We start from the raw sequence: 15675 nt of genomic DNA, 5'->3' as shown, positions 1-15675 counted from the left end.
TGTAATCGGGTTCTTCTCTCATTATCATTTCCTTATAAAAGACAAAAAACAAAAATCAAATTATATTCACCACAGTCAACTAGTCACCCTGGAGTCAAGTATCTGGTATAAATGGACAACCAAAATTAAAACAAATATTTACCATGTGTTTACAAGTGAATGGATACAGGTTGATGATGAATTTATTGTATTCTTTATTGTTTTTAACTGTACCCTTCACAAAACACACCCATCAAAGTCCTTCACTCCATCATCAGTTTTACTCTCACTGGCATCTTTAGTTGTTAATATAATATATAACGCATACATAATTTAGTCTGGTCTAAATCATTAGAAAATAAAATGGAAACATCAGGTCTATATAAATGCTGCAACTTAATGCATTAAAAAAACAAGTGTTATACAATTGACCAAATTGATAAATAACTTAAGCACAAGACGTCCAACACACACAAAAAAAGATTAAATATTAATAAAAAGAAGCACTGATTTAGACTGTTATAACTTGATCACATAATCACACCATTGGAACCAAAATCACAAATCTTTCATCATATAGTTTAGAGTTTTGAAACATTGTGAACATTCGAAAAAAAGTTTCTATTTGGAGGTAAATTCTTCACATCTTTCTTCCTCTGCACTGATGTGTGACAGCAATTATTGCTCCCATTATTACACAGATCCAGCTGAGGTCTGAGACAAACGCAAGAATCAAACTTTCATCCAGAAATATCCATGCTTTCAAACAGCATATTTTCAGGTAAGAACATCTGATAAATTGCGTTGACCCAAGTGAGTAGTGGCAGAACCTGCGTGTCGGGGTGCACAGGAGCCTGCAGCTGCTTGTTATGTCAGGGAAAAAGCCTGGACTGGAGTGACACACTCTCTTGTCACCCATCACACAACTACAAATCTAAACAATCTGGGAGAGCAGTGGGATGGAGCTGTGAAATGGAAAGGATTAGTCACTTTGTCAGGGGGTGTGCAAGACGTCTCAGACAAGGAATGACGGGGGGGGAGTGCAAGTGGAGGGGGGTGATGCAGACTGATAAGTCCATTTAGAGCTTACCAAAATAGTGAGCACCCCCCCATCCCCTCCCTCAGACCTGAACCAAGGTTGTCCTCTTGACATTGATGTGACATCATAATCATCACAAAAATCCTTTTCCCTGTTTAAGTTATTGTTTTTTTCATTACTGGAGAAAGTGGTCGCGAGTCAACTCTGTGATTTACCTCCATGACAACGATTCATTTGAAGTGTTTCAGTTTGGTTTTAGGGAACACCACAGCACACAGACCGGCCTAGTAAAATTTAGCAATGACCTACTAATGGCCTCTGATCAGGGCCGTGTTTCAGTACTTGTTCTTCTGGATCTCAGTGCTGCATTTGACACCACCTACTTCTGCATAAACTAGAAAACCAAATAGGCATTATTGGAACTGCCTTAAACTGGTTTAACTCTTATCTATCAGACAGAACGCATTATGTACACGTCAACCCCCTCTCACAGACACACACTAAGGTCAGCTATGGTGTCCCACAAGGTTCTACTCTTGGTCCAATCCTACAATCTACACCGTGTTCCAAATTATTACGCAAATTGTACCTTAACAATCAAGGACTGTATTGTGTCTCAGGATCTCTTTGGATCACTGAAATCGATCTTAGACACCTGTGACCAGTTAGTTCTCAGGGTGATCCTAATTAAGGAAAAACTACTTATGAAGGGCGTTCCACATTATTAAGCAGATGACCATTTCCAAGCAATATGGGTAAGAAAAGGGATCTCTCTGCTGCCGAAAAGTTTGATATAGTTCAATGCATTGGGCAAGGTATGAAAACCTTAGATATTTCAGGAAAACTTAAGCGGGATCATCGAAAATGTTAGGAGATTTGTGGCTCATTCAGAGCACACACGGGTTTGTGCAGATAAGGGCACAACGAGGAAGGTTTCTGCCAGACAAAAACATCGGATTAAGAGAGCAGCTGCTAAAATGCCAATACAAAGTATCAAACAGATATTTGAAGCTGCTGATGCCTCTGGAGTCACACGAACATCAAGGTGTAGGATCTTCCAGAGGTTTGCAGTTGTGCCTAAACCTTCTATTAGGCGACTCCACAACAATGCTCACAAGCAGAAATGGCTGCAGTGGGGCCCAGAAATAAATGAAGACTAGTTTTTTGACGGCTTGTTCACTGATGAGTGCCGTGCAACTGTGGATAGTCCAGATGGATGGAGTTGTGGATGGTTGGTGGACGGCCAGCGTGTCCCAACAAGGACAACGTCAGCAAGGAGTTGGTGGAGTCATGTTTTGGGGCGGAATCATGGGGAGAGAGCTGGTCGTCCCCTTTAAGGTCCCTGAAGGTGCTAAAATGACATCTGTAAAGTATGTGTAGTTTCTGTCTGACCAGTCCCTGGTACAAAAGGAAGAACCGTGCTTTCTGTAACAAAACCATCTTCATGCATGACGATGCACCATCTCATGCTGCCATGAATATCTCTGCATCATTGGCTGCTATGGGCATAAAATGAGAGAACCTAATGGTGTGGCCCCCATCTTCCCCTGACCTCAACACTATTGAGAACCTTTGGAGCATCCTCAAGCAAAAGATCTATGAGTGTGGGAGGCAGTTCACATCCAAACAGCAGCTCTGGGAGGCTATTCTGACATCCTGCAAATAAATTCAAGCAGAAACGGTCAATGGATGCAAGAATTGTGAAGTTGGTGTCACATAAGGGCTCCTATGTTCAAATGTAACTTGAGCTGTTTAGATGATTTTGATTGAAATTCAGTATCTATTACCCCCTTGTGCTGCAAATTTAAAAAAAAAATAGCATTTTCAGTTTATAACAACCTATAAAATGTTATAGACATACGTTTATCGCTGGGAGGTTTGTTCAATAACATTCTTATTCATTAAATGATGACTTGAGAAAAATATAATTTGCGTAATGATTTGGAACACAGTGTATATATTATTCCACTAGGAATCTTGATTAAAAGACACTCTATAAAAGTCTGTCAGGATGATCTAAGAAGTCTCTCAGAACTCTTCAGCTCGTTCAGTACTCTGCAGCTTGTGTTCTGACTAAGACTAAGAGGTGGAACACATTTCCCCTCTGCTTTCTTCTTTACATTACAAGGACCTTACAATCCTTAAACTCAGATCTATTAGTTATATATAAATCTCTAAATGTAGATATGGAGCCAGGGACTTCAGTTTTCAAGCCCCTCTGCCCAGAGGGCTTAAAACTTTGCTTTTCGTTAAAGCCTACAGTCAGGACTGACTCAGGCTCTGAACCAGCCCTTTTTGGGTTGTTTTTTTTACCTGCTATAGGCTTAGATTGTTGGAGGTGCTTTAGACACCGAGCTCTCTCTCTCTCTCTGTATATCCTTATTTTTCTGCATTATATTCATCACCTGTTCAGTTTAAACCCACACTCTTCTTTTCTCCCGGAGACCCAGGGTGCCACCTCCAGAGCTGCTGCTGGATCCAGGATCTCCACCACGTCATTGGACCCAGCTTTCGTTTCTTTCCAGCACCCTCCATGGCTCTCTTACTCTACATTCTTTTCTTTCTCTATATCCTCCCTCACTCTTTTCTCCATCCATCTGTCTACCCCCCCCCAACCCCCCATCCACGCTCCCAGCCGGTCACAGCAGGAGGCCGTCAACATTGAATCCGGTTCTGCTCGAGGTTTCTGCCTTCTAAAAGGAAGTTTTTCATCGCCATGTTGTGATTCACTAATTTTTTAGTTGCTTGGATCTTTTTTCCCTTTCTCCACTATAGTCTTACTTCAACTGTAAGTGTCTTGAGATAACTTCGCAAGGATAAGACACAAAAAAATTGTATTGAATTGATTTACTGAACGTTGTTTTGTTGCATTTCTTTTTCATTACTAGTTAAACTCTAAATATGACTGTAGTGGGAGTTGTTCTTCTCAACCCAGAGACAACAAAAGGAATACCTAAAACACATTTGTTTTCGGGCCTTTGGGTCACCTTGACCCTGAGATAACACAAGGGTTAAGAATCTTCTTATTTTGTGTAAAATACAAATAACTGTATTGATCTGTGTATCAACATGAACATTAATCTACTCAATTTTTTTTAATAATCTAGGGGGGCCACATTAAATCACTTGGTGGGCCAGGCTAGGCCCCCGGGACACAGTTTGACGCATGTGGTTTTCTTTTATTAGTGTAATAAATGGACACTGGTCGTGGAATCGAGCGCGTATTTATTTAAAGATCTTTCAACTGTTTTGGGTTGTCCCTGTAATCACGACTTCCTTGGCTCAGTGCAGTGGCGAGGACCCCTGATGGGGCCACGTGGGGCGTGTTTGTGCCCAGAACCATGGTGTCCAACAGTGATGTAACGCCTCACATTTGCATCACTTGGACACAAAACATTCTGGGCGGTGAGCGACGCCAAATTGTCTTCGTGTTATGTCCCCTCTTTTCTTCCTGGGTAATGAAACAGGCATTAGACTGGACCCTGGCCGCACATATGGGCGTGTGTGTGTGTGTGTGTGTGTGTGTGTGTGTGTGTGTGTGTGTGTGTGTGTGTGTGTGTGTGTGTGTGTGTGTGTGTGTGTGTGTGTGTGTGTGTGTGTGTGTGTGTGTGTGTGTGGAGTGGGGGTGGCAGTGTCACTCCGGGCCTGAACAGGAGGTGTGGGATCCAGAAAGCTGGAGGTCCCATGTGAGAATGTGGCCATCGTCAGCGCTGCAGTGGCAGGCCTCGGCACCATCTGTGCTCCCATCAGGACGTCCTGCTCGCGCTCCCCGCCACCCAGACACATATGGACACACAAAGGTGCTCCGTCTCTCATGGACGCTGCCAGTTCTCACAGGGGACGCGGCGGCCAGAGGACGGTGAGGTAGTTTCGTCGACGGCGCTGACACAAGCGTGATGTCAGACGCGTGATGAGTCAGCGGATAAGAAGCATGAAATCACCACCTAGTTGTTGTTATGGTTCTACATGGATTCTCCTGATTTCAATAAAGGTTTAGACATGAATGTGGGTAAAATTAGAATAATCAGCTGATTGGTTTTTCTTCTCATTTTAAACTATTAACTAGGGTTGTCACGATACCAGAATTTCAGTTGTGATACTTTTCATTATCTTGGTTTAAAAAGGTAGCCTTTAGTGAATACACAACTTTATTAAACAAAGAAAACCAACAATCAAAGAGTGGTGATGGTAATTTTTTTTCCATGTAGAAAACAAAACTAACAATATAATACATTCAAACACTGTTGAGCAACCTTCAAGTATAAAAACAAACCCTTTTCAAACATCTGTCTAACAAATGTGCAAATAAATAAGAAAAGTGGTGACGATCGATACATAAAAAATAAAACATTTTTGTCTTATAACTGTAACTGTAAAAAGTTTGAAAGATGATTTATAATTGAACCATCTTTCCTGCTGATAACAACAACAACAACAACAACAACAAAAACAACAATAATAATGATACATTTTATTTGTGTGCACTTTACATGAATTGACCTCATAGGGCTACACAGAAAAATATATATATATATATATATCAAAATAAAATTTAAAAATCAAAATATTGGTTAAAACAATAAAAAAAAACTAAAAAAACACAAAGTTCCATGTTTATCAATGCATTTTAATCATTTATAACAATAACAATCTTTCATAAATAAACTAAAATCAGTGGAGGAATCAATTTCAATAATTTAATATAATTCTAAACTTTAGGTTTATTTCAAAGCTCAACATTTTAATATAATTCACATACAGCATAATGTTTTTTCATAAATAAAATGGTATGGGACTGTATTTGTCACTAGAAAATATTCTAAATCATGATTGCTTGTGTAAAAACGTTTCCTTCTCGAACACAAGAGTGAATCTCTGGACTTTAACAAGCTGCGGCTCAGATGGACGAGGTTCAGCGCCTCGTGTTCTTCACTGTCCACTTCTCCACTATCATTCCTTAATCACTGGCTCGTCCGGGCAGACTCATAAATCCACGCCTTGCTGGCCGTCCCGTCCTGCTCTCCAAAGACCTCCAGCTCCAGCACCTCCCTCTCCAGCCCGTTGACCCTCCATCTTGGCCAGGATCCCCTGCAGAAGCAGAAGAAGCACCTGCCTCATTTGCCGTGTTGGTGAGGCTCCACATCCTACTCCCTTCATACCTGATGCCCGTCCTTCCCTCCGGCCCTTCATACCCCCCCCGCTCACCAGTGGGGGCCCCTGCTCCTACGTCCAGGGCCTCCAGCTGGCTGATGAGTTCATTAGGTCCAGAAGTCTGCCAAAGAGTGTGGAGCTACTCTGGCCAAACCATGAGGGCATCAGGGGGCCCCTGGTGGCCATTGGGCAAGAAACAGGGCCGTTGGAGTTGGGACAGAAACTCTCCGGTAACACCACATGTTCACACCCACTGTCCACTCGTGGAAGTCGGAGACTGTTATTTCCAACATTAGCAATCTGGTTCCGGACTGCAACTTCAGTTGGGTATTGTGGGTTTGAGGGGGTCCACGCAAACAATGAGGGAAACAGATTTCTAATAATCCCCACAGGTCGCAGTGACATCTGGCCCCACACTTGAGCGTCGGCTGAATTAATGCAGAAAAACACAAAACAAAAAAGCGCCCGGGGCACAGATCCGGGGGACTTAACGGCCCGCTTTGTATGTGTGTTTATCAGTGTGTCAGTGTGTGTATTGATTGTGGCATTTGATCAAGTCAACTGCTGTGTGTGTGTGTGCACGTGTGTGGGTGTAAGTGAGTAAATTTAACTCAAATTAGTGGAGGTGTACAGCTGTTTTACACAGAAATGCACAATTGTAATTGACATTATGGAGATTTAAAGGGACCAAACTATTGTGTAGCACTATTTCAACATGTTAATCAGGTGAAATACAGTGTATTTCACTCTAATTTCCCTTTTTTTTTTAAACCTTCTCTAACCTTAAAAGTTGTTTTTTAAGGGATTATGGAATCACAAAATTTAAAAGCAATTCTCTTAGTGTAGCGTAACAATTGTTTTTCTTCAGAGTTATATTCAAAATAGTTTTCTGTGTGAATACGTTTCCTGATAATATTACAAGATCCACAGTATATAAATATTGTGCGTCATTTTGAATATACTGTATAAAGAAGAAAGAATTAGCCGTGCATTAAAATAAGGGTAGTCATATCAGTCTAGATATAGATAGTGTTCAGTTTTACGTTTATTTGTTTTTCAATCTCATCTTCTCAGTTTCATCAGTTTCACTAAATTACACCTTGGAGTCAAACCCATTGTTGCTGTGTTTACATCACTCATGTTTAATAGTAGATTTGTTTTTACAATCAGACATTTTCAACGATTGTACACTTCAAATTTTGCACAAGTTTTTTACTCACTATCGTGGAATTTTCGGTCAAACATTTGTATTGCTAGTCAACCAAATGATAAGCTGAAATCAATCAGTTTTCATCTGTGAAGGAACAATTACAAGCTCTGATCAAACATTTTTCAGTTGATCAAACAAGATATTTTTTTAAGATTAAAAAGGAGGAAAGAGAGATAAGGTCTTATTTTTTCTTCACATTTATTCATACCTATATACAGTATTTTACTTAACAAAATATTTACTTCAAACTTCTGTTTACATTTTTTTTTTGTATATTATTAATGTTTCCTAATGCTGTTTTAACTTGTGTCTTATTTAAGTGATCATTTATTCATTTTAAGTGAGCATTTTATATGTAATGTCCACATTATGCAACTTTGTGATGATCTTTTTCTTAAAATTACTTTTTACATTTAGCTGTAGCCAGAATCTCGTGGTCATAATGGAAGAACCTATTGAAACATGAATAACTTTTTTGACCCAATTTCTATTCTTAAATCTATGGAATGGTGCGACAGGAACATTTTTATCAACACTAAGATTAAGAGTTTAGGCTGAAACACTTGAGCTCAGTTGACCAGTACAAAAACATCATTTTTATTGAGAACATGTTTGAATTGTTTATCATTTTTATTGTAATTACTTTACGTTTGCATTAAAATCTTGTTTGACTGTACAGTGGATGAGTTGTTCCTATTGTAAATGCTAAACATGACAGTAAATAAAATACTTAAACCAGACTTTGCCACAGTTTACGCTTTGTCATTTTTTCCATCTTCATTTAACAAATCTATTCATTCAGGGTTGTGTTTGTCTCAAAATACAGAAATATCAAGTTTTCAGATTTTAGGTGATGATCTCAGTGTGGTAGAAACCATGACTGGATTGAAGGATGCAACAGGACGTCTTATTGGGAGATAGAAGATTGAAAAAAATCCATTGGAAAGTAAAGGGTTATAAAAAAAAAAAAGCAAACAGGTGTAAACCGGTTGAACAACCTGGAAATCTGGACTTTTCCAGTCATTTACAGAGTCTTTGTTTTTCACTGTCATATATTTTAATATATTTCAAATGTTGAAGAACATAAAAATGAATACATGTTTCATAATGTGACTCAAAACTGGTCCTTTCTTTTCTTTTTTTGAAACTCCTGACAGCCATTACTTCTACTCAGTGCCCATATTGTAGTCTTTGGTCACAGAAATGTTGGTCTCCCCGAGTCTATAGTTACTGGTTTGGTCGTTACCATTAACAAAAATGCAGTCAAGGCAAAAGAAGCTCACCTGGAGCTTCAAACCCGACATCTCCTTCTCTCTCCCCTCATGGTTTCTTGGCTCTCCGTCATCCTCTCCCCTCTCCTGGAGGGTCAGCTGGGGTCGGGGCCTCCACGGCTGGGCTCAGGTGTGGTCTCAGCTGGGCCGGAGAGGGTGAGGAGAGAGAGAAGGGAGGAGAAGAAACGCAAGTGGAAGAGATGAAAACGAGTCCGTGCTACAGCAAAAACTCAAGAGGGAGTTGAAATTAAAAAAAAGAGAAAACAAACATGTGCGATCACGCAAATTAAAAGAAGAGAGACAACAGCTTTGTCCCTCACCCGTTCTTTCTACACCTCCCCCATCTTTACTCTCTCCCATCCTCTCTGACTCCATCTCTCCTGGGAGAGGCCTGGCCGGGCTTGGCCTGAACGCCATCTGCTGCATAATGTAGCGGGATGGAACTCCAAATCCTTCATTTCCACTCACTGCCTGTCATCCACGTGTGTTTGTGTGTGTGTGTGTCCACTTGTGCGTCACAGTCGCACGCACCGAAGGGTGTTAATGTTTGAGTGCGTGTGAGATCTCATTTTACGGATGTTGTGACATTACCCCCGTCCTGATCCCGCGTTGAGTGACGGGGCTGGATGGAGTCTGGTGGTCCCCCCGAACGTGTTTCAAAAAAAATCCCAACTCTTGGGAAAAGAGTGTCGGAGCGAGCCATGGCGGCGAGCCAGTGATGTCATCAATGTGCTTTTTGTTTACAAGTTAACACAACACGGATGCGCACACACAGTGTGGTGTTTAAGCGGGCCCACCCCTCGCTACGCCACTGGTAACCCAGAGGTGCCGAGAGTTGTCCCTCCGTGGTCCCCGTGGGGCCACAGTGAATTGGGGGGCCATCTGTTTTCTGGTAATAAGCTTTCACTTCATTCACCCGTTCTCTCCATTTCCTCTTAACTCTTCTCCGCCTCTTCCTCTTGTTCGGTTTTTTTTTTTTTTTGCTCTTTGCTCGCAAACAAAACAAAGACGCTTCTGGATACAAACGCTGGCTGAGAGCTCAGAAGATAAGACGTAGGGAAATATCACAGCGTGACCTTTGAACCCCCGACCAGCTATCTATGGCTGTTGACACAAAACAAAAGTGACACATCCCTCCTCACACGTGCCCCCCCCTCCAGCTGCTGGGCACCAGCGCCACCACAGTATTTCATATCATTCCGTTCCGTCTTTTAAAATCATTTTCAGCCGCCCCGATATTTTCTCTCAAATAAAACACGGACTAGTCAAATCCCGCCGCGAGACGAAGGTCCAGCGTCGCCCCCCCCCTCACCAATGCCGCCCAGGCCAACTGCTTAAGATGTTCATCGATTTACATTTGGTTCACAAGGTTAGAACGTCTTCAGAGATGCCCTTCAAAATAATATAAAAAAAAACGAAACAGAAAGTAAACCCATAACAGAAGAGCCAAACTATGAGAAATGAAACCTCGTCGGCGCTGGTGGATCTTCACTCAGAGATCGAATGATGAATCGGACGTTTCATATGCCCTTTGACCTTCAAAACTAACTGTATTGTGTAAAGAGGTACTCTAGATCGAACGTGCCCTTCCTTGTCTTCAATTGGTTGTTAGGTTGTGGTGTTTGCAGCAGAGAGAGTAAAACTTTCATCAAGTTTATTTTTGTATCTCAGCTTCTGCTATAAAGCTAAAGGACTTGTTTAAAAAATGCTTTAAGATTATTTTCAAAGAGCCTATTTGTGTAAATGACAATCTATGGTTTCACATTAATACATATATTTCTATCTGTGGCTACTTCATTATGAAGAAACTCTTTTGATCAGGGGTCCTCAACATTTTTTGGACCCGTTGAATGTTGGCATTATTTTCACGGACTGGCCATTGGATACAAATGGCAAAAAATAAAAAGGCACGACCTGCAAAAACCAAATGTTAAGTCTAAAGGATCTCATTGTGACGTTGAATCACTACTTTAACTGTTTTTTAATTAAACTTTTTTTATGACCTTTATGTAACGTAGAAGACTGTCTTGAGAAAACAACTTTTAGACAGTAATATTTATGTTTTGATTAATTTGCTGTACCGCTTAATCTCTTATGGGGGGAGCTGGAGTCCATCCCAGTTTCATAGCGCAAGAGGAGGGGGACACCCTGGACAGGAGGCCAGTATTAAGCAGGGCACACAAAGACACACAACCATTCAAACACACAATCATACTTACAGAAAATTTCCCAAAGTTTTAAATCAACCTCTGTATAATTTTGTTCAGTGGGAGTAAACTGGAGTGCCCGGAGTAAACACACAACACAGGGAGTACATACAAACTCCACACTTGTCTTGTCAGTTTTTTCTTCCTGGTAACTTCAAAAGGTCGCTCAGTACTTCATATGAGAAAAAACACTGCTGTAAAAGAGTTTGGGGGTCACATGACACTCACAGACTCTCCGATCGGGTCACAGGGACAAAGTTACAAAGTGTAGGCATTATTCAAATAAAAGCTAAAGAGAGCTGCTACATGATGATAAGAACAATAATTACAGAAAATATGTAAACTAATAACAATAATTCAAAATGTTACTTGATGTTGCTTTAAGTGCCACATTTACAAAGATCCCTATGCAGATGCTACTTAGGTTAGTTTGACCACAACAAGGCAAAAGTAGTAGTAGTAAACATGTCTCTGTGCTACTGGTTAACTTGCTCATTTTACTAAACACAACTAGTTTACTAGAAAGACAAAATGCACACACACGTTACTATGTTAAATCAGAAATGTAAAAAAATCATGAACGGTGGCTCTCACTAGTTGACATGTACAACGTAAAAGTCTTACATGTATACATGTTAAAGTCAAAATGTACCCCAACTAGTTAATTAATCAGTTATGTTTTCTTTACTTGTTAACATGTAGGAAGTAAATTGCCTTCTCACGTTAACATGCTGAATTTTATGAGGCATCATGTTCACTAGTTATCCTCAGTTCATAATCTTTCAATCAATTTTTAATTTGTAACTAGTTAAATAGTGTGCATTATGCCTTTAACTAGTTTACTAGTTAACACTTTTAGACCCTCTTGTTACTGGTGCATTTTTAAACCTTCACTAGTTCACTAGTAATGTAAAACTGCATGACTAATTTACTAGTAAGCTTATTTTAGGTTTAACTATACACTAGTTAACTAGTGTTGACATGTGATATCGAGGATATGGAATAAATCGTCCACTCAACCATCAGCATAAACACAGAGAGAGTTTGTCTTTTTTATTAGGCACGACAGAGACGGACGCGTCAGCACTTCAATGCAGCTCTTCACCAACTGAAACAAGTGTCTTCTTCTCTCTGCATTCACCATCTTCAAAGGCAAATTGTTAGCATGTAACTATGGGAATTTTATACACGCAAAGATTTACACGATCGAATATATATTTCTGCATTTTTTTTTTATGACCTTGAACATGCTCAATTGTGTGTAAACAGATTCCATGTTTTTGCAGTGATACACAGTTACATGTGCTATTTTAATATAATAAACATTTACATGTATTTATTATAATAGGAGAGCACACAGATAGTTTGATAAATCTTCCCCCGAATGTCCATGTGAACAACCCAGCCAGGATTTGCACCAGCAACCAGACACGTCTCAGTTGTGCAGCTCCAAATGTGATTGAAGTGAACCTGCTCCTTGTGTGTGAGATCAGCAATTCCTTGTCTCTGCTTGTCATCATCTTGACCAGTCGGTCGCCTATTAGATGCTGATTGTTTAAGTTTTGCAGGGACATTGGGCCGCCAAGAATCGATTTGAATAGTTGCCATGGCGACGGCGGGACGGGTGGAGGCCGAATCCTAAAAGCAAGAGAAAAAACTCGGATGTAAGTTTCGCGTCCTGACATACATTACCACGGAGCGAAACCTTGAATGCGACTGCAACTCTGTCCAAGGTTTCTATTCCTGCCCGTCTTTTCTGCTCGTCTCGCTCTCCTTAAGGAGACGAGGAAATATGTGCGAGCAGTCACATCTGCTCCTGCACAACTTAAATCTAACAACACATGTATGTTTCATTACGGCGGCGCATGACAACACCCATATGTCTTCTGATATTGTTCATTATCCCGGCCGTTGCATTATCTGATTTATGCTTTCCTATGTCAGGTCTCAATACAGACGAGTGTTATATCATGATTATGAGCGGGCCGGGGCGCTGGGATGCCGTCTGCATCTCATTGAGATTGAATCAAGTGGATCAATATACGGAGAGAGGGGTGAATGGGAGGGTGTGTGTGTGTGTGTAGACAGCCTTGAGAGATCAGAGAACACAACTGATGTTGCCTCTATACAGTATTCCCCCATTCAGTCTTTCAAACACACACATGTATTTTTGAAACCAGAGTTTATTCTTTCATTCATTCATTTTCTAACGCTGTTTCCTCTTTGAGGGTGTTGGGGGGGCTGGAGCTTATTCCATCTCCTTCGGGCGAGAGGCGTGGGACACCCTGGACAGGACGCCAGTCTGTCATACATAAAGACACACCATTCCACTAATATGTTTCACTGTTGTTAGCGGTGGTATCCGACCACTAGGCTATGGGCTGGTGTCGTCCATTTGTTACCAGGAGGCATAGACAGAAAATATTGTATCGTTGATGAATTGATTCTCACTGTCTGAGAGATGTTTTTTTTATTTTCTTAAGACAGGGCTTTCTATGAAGTACCATTAGCCTGTTTCTTCTGACCCTGCAAAGTCTTTGATTTAGTCACATTTACCAAAAAAACAAGCGTGTTCCTGTGATTTAGAGTATATTAAAACAACTGCAACTTTTTACGAAGCCATCTTGTTGCAGAAAAAACGTTTTTTAACTGTTGTTAGAAAAAAGGTTGAAGGAAACACCTGTTAATTAATTGTCTTCAACTGAGGAGGGATGATAATCAATATTCTCCTAATAAAATAAATCGTATCGACCCTTAAACTTAAACACTTACTGAGATATTTCTTCCATCCGCATTCCACTGTCACTCTTAGTGTGTAGAGAACATCCTATTTTTTTGTTTGTTTCTTTGTTTTGTCTAATGAGATTGTTGAAGAAAAATGATTAAAAATGTATTTTTTAATAGAAACACATTCAAACATTTTCACTATCGCTATATTTAAATTGAGCATTAAGCATTAATTGGGTCAGTTAACTTAAACCCTAACCCTAACCCAGCCACTTAAAAAAATTAAAAAAAACAACATTACGGAAAATATGTCAAAATCTTACTTAACTTTACCTCTAATCCAAATTGAGTGTGTTTGAAATCAGCTGGTTTGTTGAATTGTACCTCTAAATAAAAGTATTATATTTTTAAATGATGTTTCTGTCAGTGAGGTTGTGTTGTGTGTATTGTGTTGTGAGTTACAGCCTCAGGCTAATATCTATCAAAGTAAAATGTTTATAGCTTCAATTTCCATCACATTTTTAAATAAATCTGAGGAACCATCCTTTTTTAAGATATCGACTCGTCAAATCAATGTCTGCTTTTCTGTCTTTGGCTTTTCATTCCGTGTCTGTTAAAGTCTGAAAACTAAAATCTCACAGCGTTGTCTTACATCCACCACCAGCTGTTTGAAAATAATTCAATGGATAAATCGACAATCCAGGGCCGTGCTCAATGACAACAGAGACACAATTTTTGTGTTCAACTATCTTTCTCCGTCCACACGCCTCTTTGTGCTGCTCATCAACTTCATGAGGTCATATCTCTCGAGAGGCGCAGCAGGCCGTCCGTCGAGCGGGAGTCGGACTCTTGCTCGCTCTCATTTGAGTGCAGATTTACAAGCCGTGTTGCCACAGGAGCGTTTTTTTTTCTAGTCTTATTTAAGGAGGTTTTTTCCGTGCTGGTTGTGCAGAAGCTGTCAAGTGAATACATGTCTTGCAGAGACCGACAGCAGCAAACAAGCTGTCTGTGATATGAAATTGGAAAAAGAAGGCAGCTCAGGTGCTTTGCTTATTTGGCCATTTGTTCTGAGAAAAAGATTCCCCCCTTGTTGCTGCGACTTATTTCGCCGCTTTGATGCGCACACACACACAGTCGTAAAACACACACACATGCACCTCACAATTACACTAATTTAATGCCTCATTCCCCCTCTATTAATTGCTGATTTGATGCATTTTTGTTCCTGCTCTGAATTAAGGGGTTGCAACATGCTTCACTACACAAAAGGAAGCTGTGATTTATTCTTCATCTGGGGTAAAGAAGAGAGAGGGGGGGGAGACTGGGTGTGGTGTTTGGGGCGGGGGTTCATGCATGGGCATAACCCGGCCCCTGAAGGAAGGTCCCCGTTGCCAGCTGCCATCTATAATTAAGCTGCCCCGCCGTGTCTATCACTGATTATGTTTGACCCGGCTAATAAGGCGAGTGTGTGCCATCCACATGTGGCAGGAGACCCTGTACCTTCAACTCTTAGGTGCCCCTAAATGGTAGATACACAATTATTGGCTGCTTGCAAATGACAAAAACTCGCCAAGATGTAATAGTTTGTGAGCAGGCGGTCACATCTGTAGGTACGCCATGATCCCAAAGTCCTTATTTTTTATGAGTTAACCAAAACTCAACTGAACCACTTGAGGTCACTTTGTACTACCCCCAAAAAAAAATGTAATTAATAAAAATACATTTTTATTTTATTTCATTTTAAAATGAAATGACACTGTACAGCCAATCAGCTGCGTCGTCAGATGTAACCCCGACACATGTCGTTGGGATAAAAGTCACACGAGTCTTTATGTTTATATAAAAGTGGTAAAAAGTGCCATCAAAATTGTTGTGTTCACTCTCAGAAAAAAATGTTTTTAAAGGGCAACTAATGTGAAAATCCAACTCTCCTGACTCACAAATCTTGAAATCTCCGCGAACAAGACGTTACAAGAGCAGCGTCCATTTTGATGTAATAATACTGTCACTCCTCCTCCAGCCAGCTGTAATCGCACCCGCTTTATTTATACAATGAGTCCCTTGGAGGTGTAGACTTGAGGGATTGATGGT

Source organism: Callionymus lyra, chromosome 5 (assembly GCF_982586985.1).
Source record: "Callionymus lyra chromosome 5, fCalLyr1.hap1.1, whole genome shotgun sequence".
Taxonomy (NCBI): Eukaryota; Metazoa; Chordata; class Actinopteri; order Syngnathiformes; family Callionymidae; genus Callionymus; species Callionymus lyra.
The sequence above is the reverse complement of the archived record's forward strand: the minus strand, read 5'-3'. Positions refer to the sequence as shown.